General features: G+C 39.9%; 1 long non-coding RNA gene across 3 annotated transcripts in view; it reads left to right on the forward strand.

Annotated features, from left to right (window-relative positions):
- The first annotated feature begins 457 nt into the window (after positions 1–457).
- LOC118978975 (uncharacterized) overlaps positions 458–12,794 on the forward strand; it is a 31,488-nt gene continuing 19,151 nt past the window's right edge. For all 3 annotated transcript variants that reach the window (XR_005064818.1, XR_005064817.1, XR_005064816.1), the window contains exon 1: positions 458–504. This is a non-coding gene — a long non-coding RNA (uncharacterized LOC118978975). The remainder of the gene's footprint in view (positions 505–12,794) is intronic.

Genomic DNA, 12,794 nt, shown 5'->3' on the forward strand with positions numbered 1-12,794 from the left:
AGGACGTACTGGGAGGCTGTCAGGCTGTCTGGGAAGGAGGATAATTCTCAGGTCAGAACGGGGGCGATAGATGACTCACAAGTTCAGAGCCACATTTATCGGACACTTTGTACCTCAACCACTGTGAAATCCAACAGGCTGGTGTTTCCTGGGACGTGTACTACAGCTTCCTGTGTGCTTTCCAGTGCTCCAATAGAATGGCTTTGTCTCTCTACATGGCTGTGAGCTTATGATGCAAGCATTATAAAACTGTAGGGACATATATGGGTTGATTTCGGATGGAAATGAATTTTCTGACTCTTGCACCAAAACTCTAGTGGATCTCAGTACCACACTGCCTCTGATTGTGACCTTATCAGATTTCATAAACTAAATAGGCCTTGGCAGGGGCGGTTTGTGGGTGGCAGTGTTCCAAGGAAAACCAGGTGCTACAGGAAGTGGAATGGGTGATTCAGTCAGGTGCACTCTTCCTTATGATTCAGGCTGACCCACCAGCTAATCACTGTGAGTAGGCACAGCGCTCTCGGGGGCCCTTGTGAATAAGATGTATAGTAAAGGTCTTAATCACTTTTGCTGACTGAAGAGCTTTCATAGAAATTGCTGTACAATGTCTTCAGAATTGATTCTGTTAAGATAATAAAAATTATTGGTGATACCATTTTAGGTATGCTCTGTGCTCTTCTTCCTGTTTTACTCGGTGTTAAAATGTGGAATATTCCATTCAGTACTTGAGGCGTTTTTCTTCAGAGTTAGTTTTGTACTTGGCAGTGAGTGTATTTATTCTTTTTTAATTTGAGTTTGCTAAGCCTTTAGACTTTAAAATAATTTATGTAAGTAAGGTAACTTGTTTATTTCATTGATTTGTGCTTTCTTTTTAGGATTTAAAATGGACTACTAAGTAGAAGTAAATAAATTAGTACATAAGAAAGCTAAGGCAAGAAGGAAATGTGAATAGGAAAGTTAGGCGGGACAGGAGTGAGGAAATATGTGCATATGTGTACATACAGGGTGGGGCAAAAGTAGGCTTACAGTTGTGAGTGCAAGAAACACAGTTCATTCTGGTATTACTGTTGATTAATTATTGTATTATTTTCCATACAAACATATATATGTACATATATACACACATATATAGCAGTATCTGTAGTACATATCGCCGTTAACCTATAAAGTACAATTATGACAAAACACTTCTTGCCTGCCTCAGAGTAAAAAGTCAGCAGAGTAATTAAGCTCTTTTTTTAAAAAAAAGATTGTATTTATTTTTAGAGTTAGAGGAAGGGCAGGAGAAAGTGAGGGAGAGAAACATCAGATTGCTTGCTTCTCAAGCGCACCTCAACTGCAGACTGAACCCGAAACCCGGGCATGTGCCCTGACCAGGGATAGGACTGGCAACCTTTTGCTTTGTGGGATGAAACCCAACTAACTGAGCCACAGCCAGTCAGGGAAAGCTCTTGCTTTTCACGATAAGATAAATCTGGGTTTGCCTCTTAACACTGTCATTTGCTAGCTGTGTAACTTTGGGCCCATCACTTGGTGTCTACATGGCGAATGGAGATAAGAGCAGTATCTACCTGAAAGAGTTATTGAGTAATAAAGAAGATAGCCCATGTGAGCTGTGAACAGGTCTGGTACATAGCAAGGCTTATCAAATGGCAGCTACTTCTATTATGGTAATTATTATGATGTTAATTCCCATAAACTCATGATTGACTACAAGTACTCTTCGGTCTAGGAGTGAGACTGTGAATTGACATAAACCTCTGGGAATGCAGCTTAATGTGTATCAAGTGTTTTAGAAGTTTTCAACTCTTGACTCTATAATTGGATGTGTCCCTTAAGGAGATAGTCAGTGAAGCTGTCAAAGATTTTTATTTAAACATTATACATAATAGTGATAAATGTGAAACTAATGTGTGAAAATTCCTGAATGGTGAAATGTACCAGTAGAATATTAAGTTTAAAAATAATATTCTGAAAGAACACTTTAAAGTTAGAAAAATATACCTATCATATTTCAGAACTGAATAGAGCATATGATCTCACTTTGTTATTAACATATAAGTTATCTACATCTATGCTTTTAAACACTTCCTCATGAATGGACAATAGGTATCTCAAACTTGTACATCTAAAAATTCTAATTCCCAGCCACCAATCTCTAAATCTGTTCCTCTTTTCTCTTCCTTATTTCAATAAGGGGAAGTTTATCCATCTAGTTGTTCAGATTACGTATCTAAAATTTTTCCAGAACTTGTCTCTCTCTCTTATACCGACAGCCAGTCCAGCAGTAAACCCATTCACCTCTTTTTCCAAACCAGAATCTGATCACTTTCCACCATCTCCAAGAGCTTCCTGTCTGGTTCAAGCCTCCATCACATCCTGGCTTGATCACTGCCTAGGTCTCTTTAACTGGTCTTCACCTCGGCCCTTCCTCCCTCTCTGCTCTTTTCTCGGAGTGAGCCTTTAAAATAGATTCGATCCTGTCACTCCTCTGTAAAAAACCTGCACGATGAAAGCCAGATCCACGTACTGGCCTGCAAAGCCCTTACTGTTTGGCGTCTCTGCTCTATCTCTGAATTCATTCTCTACCAGTCCTCCTCAAAGTGTTGGCGGCAGCCACACTAGCCTCTGGTGTTCTTGGTACCCGCCAAACACCCTCTCTTTCCACTGAGCCTTTCTGTCCACTTTTGTCTTCACCAGGAAGAGCTGGTGCTTTCAGTACCTTTAGGAATTTGCCCATGCGTCATCTCCCCACGTGACCGCTGATGGTAAAAGACACCGTAGTCTTATCCTAATGCTGCCTCTCCCTGTCCTCTTAGACAGCATTCTAAAATAGCACTTACCACCAAGGGACTAATTTATACTTTTTTTGGTTCACTATCTCTCCCCCAAAGAACGCAAGTCTTCTGAAAGGTGGTGGCTTTTCTTTTTGCTCCATATTGGATCTTCGTTACTCACAGCAGTTCCTGGTGTATCTGTGGATTAAATAAACAAATGGGCAAACGAATGATCTATCTGTAGGTGAATTTGGTGCTTTCTATGTTCTGGTTTATACTCTTATAACTTAAAAATTTTTTAATGACATTTGTTTTTTTCTTATATTATCAGGGAAAAAAAACACCGCAAATGCTATTCTTTTTCTGTTTCACTTGCTAATTGCTAGCATTCAAGGGCTACTGAATACGTACTCTTCCAAACTGCTCTGTATTTTGTCTTGGGTACCTTACTATGAAATCCAAATCAGCTTGGTAAAGGATGAAGCCCTTTATCTTTTCTTAACTCTCATTTCCTCTGTTTCATGGAATTATTGGAAGTGTCCTATTTTCTGCACTTTCTAAATCTGAATCAGTACTAGATTGGTGGGTTAATTCCTTGCCCATCCTTTAAACTTATAACTACACTACTAGTGGTACTTCAATTATTTTACTGTTTGAACCTTCAAATTTCTATCTTCTCTCTGCTCTTCTTTCTACTTCGAAGCCAATGGAGCTGTGCACATTGGATGCACAGTGGTATGTATAGGACAGCCCAGGTTCGGGGAAAGTGGCCAAGTCATTTCACATATACTGTATCTTTTCATCCTAAACACAATGCTTTCCAGCAGCTACTATTGCTCCATATGACGACGAGAGAAGTGAGGCTCTGGGAGCCGAAGGAACTCCTGGGAGAGCACACAGCTAGGAAGAATTGGCAGGGGGCACATCTGACTTCAAGCCTACACTCTTCACTTCTTAAAACACTCCATGGTTGCCTCCCTGCTCTGCAACTTGTTTATTTATTTTCCCATTTATACACATCCTCCTTTCAGAAAGGATTTGAGGAAGACGATACTACTGTTATTATTATTCAGCTCTGGCTTCTGCCTTCATACTGCCCAAGCCTAAGAGGTGGGGGAGGTGGCCTGGGCCAGATGTGGATTGTGGGGGGAAGCTCATCCTGTCATAAGCCACCCTCTTAGTAGCAACTACAGGGGTGGTAAGCCTGTTACAGAATGTGGGATGTGTCTACCAGGACAGTATGGGGAGCGTCTGCTGTAGGGGGTTTCCAAGCTTAGCTTGGGGTAGACTAGTTTCTCAGCCACGCTGTTCATAGGTCTTTGCTCTAGAACTTTCATGAGTCCTTTGGCGATTATTTGTGTAGAAAGTCATGTTTTATTTTTACTTTTTTAAGTGTTAAATCCTTATTTACTCTTCTTTGTGGAGAAAAACCAATTCATATCGGGAAGGAAAGGGAATGGTAACTATAACATCTGTGGAGTAGCCCCTTCATTGAATTATCTTGTTTAATCTTCACAAATCCCTGGGAAAGAGCTCTCATTACCTTTTTAGTTTTTTTTTTTTAACAGATGAAGAAATTTGGGTGGAACAAAATTAAGTAATTTACATAGCACCGTCCTAATGTAATTCTACTGGATTTGAACCTCTATTTTCTGTCTGTGTACTCATTCGACTTCTATGTAGGCAAATATTGAGATATGTTGGACCTAGGTGCTAACACTCAAGGTCTTTTTCTCAGAAAGAAGAACACATAGGACAGTTGTAGAATTTGAGACTGCAGAGAAAATTTGCAACACTTCAGCGAAGTAGGGAAATGTAGCCTGGCTTCTGGGCTTCACGGGAGGGCTGAGCATTGGCATAGTACCGAAGCAACCCTCTGTGCCTTCCTTTGCGATTTGAAATATGTCTCTACATGTTCACTTGTACCAACAAGATGTTGATATTCCTCACCAAAATTAACTTTACCAAGCCGCTTTGATGTATAAACATCTGTGTAAGAATGTTTAAATATTGACTCGTCTGGGTACAACATGGTGTTTGACAAAGTGGCCTTCTCAGCTCCTTTTCTGATCTTGCCTGATATAATTCTATAGCTAAACTTATCCAGAGTGAGATCTTCTAAAACTTGCTTGCACTTGGGAAGAATCAAGTTCATCTCTGATGGCATTTAAGGGGCCAGAGATGTAAACTAGTTCCACCAGTGTTGGGAAACTGTGAGTCATCTCAGCTCTTCATGCTACCTGACTCTGAACGAAGAGAGACAATGTTCACCTAGGAACCGTGCGATTTGTCACGTTAAGAACAGACCGATCTTGTTCTAACACTCTTGCAGAACTCCAGATACCTTTACCTAAGGAGAAATTTTCAGAAATTAATAAACTAAGGTTCAGCCTTAAGGGAGGTGAGTAATACATCTGAAATGAGTGACTTAAAACACAAAAAGGAGACAATATTTGTAGCTTTAGCATTTAAGCAATTTTGAATTACTTGAGATTTAAAAAAATCACAACTCATTTTTTCATATTTAAAATATATGAAAATGTCTTTATTCTGTAGATTTAAGAATCCAACCTGCATAAACTCAAAAAAACCATCCAAAAGAAAAAGATAAAAAATTGAGTCCCTAAAAGGATATGCTAGTATTATAAAAAAAGGGCAAATACTTGATGCAATTATTTGCATATTGACCTTAATCTCACGATAATTTCTCAAGATAATTTTCTCATGTCCACATTTCCCTGAGTACTTTGTGCCACTCCCAGACATGTGCGTATACAGGCTTGTGGGGACAAGTGTACATACAAGTGCATGCACAGATGGTAGCCAGCCCTTCAGGGACATTAGATGTGCTGAATGTTGGAAATGGGCAATGTTCTGTGTTGGACAAATTACAAAGTGCAAGCTGGCAAAGTGACTTGTATCATTCACAACCATAGTGTTTGGAGATGTAAGAGATAACTATTTGGTTAAATAACTTATTATGTAGAAGAGAGAACTGAGGGTTTTCTTACAGCATATATCTATCCTTTCATAATAATACACTCAAGAGATTGTTTATCATACCACAGTGCTCTCAGCACATACCACTTAGCACATAGTTCCTACTAAAACCTGCCAAATGGCTGAATGAATGAATGATAGAATGAGTGACTAGAGAGACTGTGCGATCACACGCCAGGAAAAGAAACCCAGCTGTTTCTTATTTTTCTTTCTGTTCTGTGGTCCCTGTGAGTTCTCAGTTTAGCTGAGTTAACCAACTTCTTATTCTCTTTTAATACTCATACCCTATTCCTGGAAATGCTACCTATTCTTAACTGCACTAGACCTTTCCCTTCCCTTTTCTTCACCTCTTCCCCAAAGCTTTACTGAGTAAACTAGATAAAGAGAGATTTCTTCCTTAACTCCATTTTGTCCGAACATGCATATGAGTCACTCTTCACTTCTAAGATGTAATAAAGCTTACCATGGCTTCTATCTGCTATATGTATTTACTGCCCTGCTCCCTGATTTACTTAGTCGTGTTAAAACACAATTGCCAGGGTAGCCGCAGAACTGTGATATACCTACACTAGTCTCAGTGTTTGTTTAAGGTCTCAAACTACTTTAAGTTCTGAATTTGGTAAATACAGGATTCATTCCAATATAGCTTCCTGACACAGTTGAACACACCATGTCTTTTTTTATGGAATGTTAGGCGTTGTTCTAGAGAATGTTTGTCTGTCTATCCACTTACCTACTTAACCTCAAATATTTGTGATGATCTTATGGGGTATAAGATGTTATCCGCATTTGTTTTTTCAGATGAGCAAGCTGGGACTGAAAGCAGGGAAGTGACTCTGAGAAAGTACTAGATCCGGGATTCAGATTGAGATTGGCTGGGCTCTTCAGATCGAGTGCTTTTCACGGCATTATGCCCTTGTTTCTTTCCACCCCACAATGGTGGAAGCCCTTTAAAGGCCCTGGGACCAGTAGGTGCTGAGCATTATGTGCCTACTGGGGCAGGCAACTTCTCTTCCATTACCCCTTGCAGGCCTAGAGATCCTTGTAAGACAGAGAACATGAGAGAACAGGGTGTAGAAAACTGTTTTCTCACCACATCTCTCAGACCGATTTATATTGCCACTGACCCGGAAATAAGGAGATATGACCTCTTCATATTCTTGGCATCAAGGCTCATAAATCTGCCTTCCACATCTATGGAGCCACTTTTTTAAAAAATTGAGCTCAGAATGCTAAGCTGAGGTGGAAAGGTCAGGGCCACTGGTGAGTTATATCTTAAAAAGTCATTTGTATCTTCTTCAACATTGCTGCTATAACAGTACACTTCACCTTTTCACAGCAGTCATTCACTCGGTCTGCATCAGAATACAGTTTTTATTTTGAATCAATAGACACGCAGCGAGGGTCTATTTCATGGGATTTACCCTAAAAGATGCCAAAAGGATATAACTATGCATATTGACACTTCTGGGTTGTTTTTTCCCCCAGTGGAGGAATAAGACATGTAACTTTTGCAACCTAAACCGAGACCAATGCTATAAATTCATTTATTCATTTATTCCACCAATAAATATTTCTTAAGCTTCACTATGTGGAAGACAGGGAATATTAGCATAAAGGGCCAGTTGGTGATTAACTTCGAGATGTGCAGATAAGGAGGTTTAGAAGAGACAGACATCACAGTCAGAGAAGAGAACAGGGAAGGTTTGGGGGAGGATGTGGCATTAGCACTGAGTCTTGAGGACTTTGCGAAGGGAAAGCACCTTAAGTCAAAAAAACCCACACAACTATAGGGCCATGGGGCCAAGCGACAGCAGGAATAAAACAAGTGGGTCAGTTTGAATGGCAGACATTGGAAGAACTGGGGAATAAAGCTGGAGAAGGTTAAACTCCCCCCGGAAGACAAGAACCAAACCTGACCAGATGGCTTCCTGAGGGCTCAGTATATTCTTGGAGTGACAACCAGGCCTCACAAATCACAAGAGAAGATCAATGTGCCAGAGCACATGTTTGTGGAGGCCTCGGAGGTGATAGCAGTGGTGCTGGTGGCAGAAGGGATAATTACTGTAGGGATCTGGTGGCAAGGGTGATGGAAGAGGAGAAGTAGAAAGAGCTACTCAGTAGAAAAGACAGATCATTGGAAAGGAAGTGGAAATCCCACATTCTTCCTGCACCATATTACTGGTGAATGTCCATCCTACTTCTTCTTAAAGAATGCAGTGTCAAAGGTAGAGGGAAGTATTATGCAGAGGGAAGATCCTGGAATTGATAATGCAGTATGTTTAATTGTCAGCCAACCTCATTAAAAGAAGGCAACAAATTTAATGAGGCCATTGGGCTGCTTTCAAACAAAAGAAGACCTAATTAGAGACAAGTAAAACTGGTTACAAGGAAACAACCTTAGATATATAATTAATGCGTTGTACTTAATGTCATAGGATAGAATTAATGGATAGTATTAATTTAAGTAGAACTGTAAGATTTAAAAAGCATTTGTAACTTACATGAATAAGCAATGTTACTAGTATCTAATATCCCCAGAGATAAGTGTCATTGTCACTTGTTAATTGTACTTACAGTGCTGAAATATATATTCCATTGCTTGCCTTATGAAATTCAATGCATATGAAGATCTTATATTATATACTCCTGAGTTTATTAGGAGCCACATAAATTCTGTAGTATTGAAATAGAGTCAACATAACAATCTATGTTTTTGCTTCCAGGATTATTGTTCCTTTTTCAAAATTCCCATTAATATTATTTTCAGTTGGTTTTTAATGTTCCTACAATGGCTTTCATTACTGCCCTGGAGAGATTCTCATTTAACATAATAGCTATTATTGTCTAGCAACTTTTCTTTAGTCATAGGTCTCCTCTGTCTTTCTCCATAGATCAACTAAATCTCACTTCCAGATGTACATTCTTCGAAAATTGCAAAAATCTTGCCCTGGCTGGATGGCTCATTTGGTTGGATCATTTCCCACACACCAAAAGGTTGTGGCTTCCATCATTCCCTGGGAGGGCGCGCACCTAGGTTGCGGGTTTGACCCCATGTCAGGAGCCAACCAATCACTGTTTCTCTCTCACATCAATGTTTCTCTCTCCCTCCCTCTTTCTTTAAAATCAATAAACATATCCTCGGTTGAGGATTTTAAAAAAAAGCCAAAGTCCTTACCTAAGACTTATGTATATTTATTTCTTCCTTCTAATTGTTGCACACCTAAATTTTGGAATCTCTTTTTCCTGAACCTACTTCTTTCATTTATTTACTAGTTTTTTAAAATTTATTTTTCAATTACAGTTGACATACAATATTATATTAGCTTCGGCTGTATAAAGTAATGATTCAATTTTTATATAACTTCCAAAGTGATTAGACTGTGCCCATCTGGTACCATGTATAGTTATTACAGTATTATTGACTGTATTCCCTGTACTGAACTTTACACACCCATGACTATTTTTGTAACTGGAAATTTATACTTCTCAGTTCCTTTCATCTTGTTTACCCACCCCCAACCCCTCTTTCATTTAACAACAATCAATTTGTTCTCTTTATCTATGAGTTTGTTTCTATTTTGATCATTTATTTCATTTTTTAGACTCAACATATAAATGATATCATGGTCTTTGTTTTTCTCTGTCTGACTTATTTCACTTAGCGAAATACTCCTAGGTCCATCCATGTTGTCACAAATGAAAATATTTCATTTTTTTTATTGCTGAGTAATATTTCAGTGTGCATTGTTCATTAGTTTAACAAACATTTTTCAAATGCCTACTTAACGCACTGACAAGAAGATTGGAATAGCAGAGAGAGGGATGGCTTTGGAATCTATCCATCTGATAGGTCAAGGTTAGCATCCTGACTATGGTATGCAACAGCCATGTGACCCTGGATGAGTTGTTTAACCGGCTTGAGCCTTTGTCTTCATTTGTAGAAGGGGATGGAAATGCCTCCCTAGCACTGTGCCCGTCATACAGTGGACACTCAAACAAGGCTGGCCATTGGGTATTTTCCTTACTTTGTTGGCAAATGCACTGGGCTACTTTAGTGTTGGACTACTGTGTCCTGGGAGAGAGAGAACACAGAGAAAAGTGTCTTTTAGCTCTTCATTTTTGGGGGGCTTCTTTTTGCTTTCTATATATTTCACCTCTGGAATCTCATGTCATGCCTAGCTAGACTCTGAGTCTCCTCAGCTTCTCCCAGTGCCCCTCCTACTTTTTAGAATGTCATGTACTAGCCCTGATTGACTCTGTGGAAGGCCATCCCTGCTTCCTTGGAGAGTTCATTTTGATGCTGGACACATTTCTTTGTCCTTTCTTCCAGATTTATAGGCTGTTATAATGATAAGGAAGTCGAAACTTCATTTTATAGAATAGTTTTGTTTCTGATTTACAGGAAGAAAAGGATTTCAAAAGAAGGAGAATTTTTCTAGCATAAAGGGTCTAAAAAGCACGAATGGTATTTCTGGGATAATAGTGAAAATTTGTGTTTGTTTTGTTGCTGGCTGCAAAGTAGACAAAATATTATGAAATTGCAACATAACACAAAATGCACCTGCTTATTTTCTTGGGGCTTATATTTTTAGTGCGTGGCTGTTGATTTACCTTTGGGTTGTTTTAAAAGTATGTCAAATAGATGTTGCACCCAGATTTGAAAAGGGAAGAAAAGGAGAGAAACACTCCCAGAACCAAGATAGATAGATTGATAGATAGATAGATAGATAGATAAGAGAATGGAACAAGATTCAAGTTGTCAAGGAGCTAGGTGTCAGAGCGTCTGTAAGTTTCACTGAGAAGTCAGTTTGCAAAGCACAGGAACTGCACTAAGTTTGGCATCCAATGCCCAGTGTGGGGCATTAACTCAATAAACATCTGTTGACGGCTGATGGCAGCTCCTGTCTTCTAGTTCTCTATGTAAGAGGGATCCATTTCTCCTGCTTCTTTTATTCGAACCTCATAAGGCAAGACTTTTACATTCTTGGATCAATTGCAGGGAAAGCTTCTGCCTTTCCTCTCACCCATCCACCTTCAAAGCTGTAGAAGCAATGTGCTGAGGTAGAGAAAGGAGTCTTCGCATATGTATCAGGGCTCCAGGCCTCCCCGCTTCTCAGTCTAGACTTTTGGAGGGAGTGCACATCCTCGTCCTACTTCCAACCCTCTCATGTAAGATGAACCTGGCTCGGGGGGCAGCACCTATGACCTAAAGGCAGGTCAGAGGTCCATGTGGGCTCGGGGCCGTGGTGGGTGCACTTGCACAGGTTCTCCCCACAGGGGATTCTCAGTCTAGATTTTGGGGAAACTTTCAGTTGAAGCCTCTTCAACTGAAAAACCGAATCTCACTGTCCAGTCCATTCTTACAACTAACATACAAACTATTTGGATTCCTGGCTGACTTTTGAATAGATGGGTCAAAGGTGTCAGCCTTAGAGGGGTGAGTGGATGAGGTGTGTTTACTGATTCTCATGGTGAAAAGCAAACCTCCAGACTTACTTAACTCATGGTGAATTCATTGGGAAAGTTTGAGAAATAGGCCCAAGGGCTAATTTGTATAAACAACAACAACTCTTGAAGAGATCAAGACTCGGAGCTTAGCAGAGGTGGGAGGTGTGGGTCCTTATTAAAACACACTGTTCATAGCTTTTTTATTATAAATGTAAATGTTCAACTTTATTAGCTTGTTTACTGAACACAGTTATATTCCTGCATGTAATGCAAAGTATGGTGCAGTTGTATGAGACTTGCTGAGATGCATGACAGCTCGATGCCCCTCCACTCTTTCTCCAGGGGCAACCGCCTTCCAACTCATACAACCGGTTCTTTTTATATTTTCCTCTAAATGGCTAAAGAATACATTTATTTAGCTACTTCTACACTTTGAAGTTGTAGACGATACTTATTCACTTAGGCTTTTTAAACTGACTTCCACTTTAGAAAATAAGGATCTGGGTCATGTTCATACCCCATCTTTCATCACACTAACACCCTTCCCTTGCCCTGTTCTCTTAATTTACAATCATGTGCTTCATCATGACGTTTCAGTCAAAGACGCACCACGTCTTACATGAGCGCCATATGTGATGGCGCTCACGTAAGATTATAATGGAGTTGAAAACCTCCTACCACCTAGTGAGGTTGCAGCCATCGAGGGTCGCAGTGCAACGCATTGCTCATGTGTTTGAGGTGATGCTGGTGCAAACATACCGCCCTGCCATTCGTATAAACATATCGCACATACAATTATGTACAGCATGTAATACTCGACAATGATAATAAACAGCTGTATAACTAGTTTACTTATTTACTATGCTATACATTTTATTTTGATTTTAGAGGGTACTGTTTCCACTTATTAAAAAATTAGTTTGCTGTGAACCAGCAGCGGGTTGTGTTAGACTGCCAATGGCCTCACACATCTTGTGTTTACCACGCCTCTTAATTGCATTATTTTCCCTTGCACCTGATTTAATCTCGTGTTTTGTACAGTAATGTGCCGTACAGGCTTGTAATCTAGGCGCAACAGGCTGTAGTGTATAGCACAGGTGTGCAGTGCATTATACCATCCATGTGTGAGTAAGTGCACTCTGTGATGTGCGCCTAAGAAAGCGTTTCTCAGAAAACCCCCATTGTTCAGTGACACGTGACTGTAGTTATATTGTAACTTTGGTCAGTTCAGTCTTCACTATTGTGTAATTATGACTGTGAAAACATCATTGGCACTAAATTCTACAGTATAATGTAATTCCTGTTCCCTTTCTGCCGTATTTTCTTTTTAATGGAATGAATAATTGGCATTAACTAAAGCCCAAGCTTGTGCTTTAAGTGTGTCAGTATCCTATCAGTTTCACTTTTCAAAGATGTCTCACCTGGAGATGACTGACCACACTAGTGCGGACTGGCCTCCCTCACTGCTGGAGTTTCCAGTCATCTTGGGACCTGTCTTCAGTACAGTCCTGAGGATTCCCATCTGTCTCTCTTGGGTTGGACCATTCCTTCCTGCATGCTAGG

This window comes from Sturnira hondurensis, unplaced genomic scaffold (genome assembly GCF_014824575.4).
Source record: "Sturnira hondurensis isolate 20B ecotype Veracruz unplaced genomic scaffold, ASM1482457v3 Scaffold0022201, whole genome shotgun sequence".
NCBI lineage: Eukaryota > Metazoa > Chordata > Mammalia > Chiroptera > Phyllostomidae > Sturnira > Sturnira hondurensis.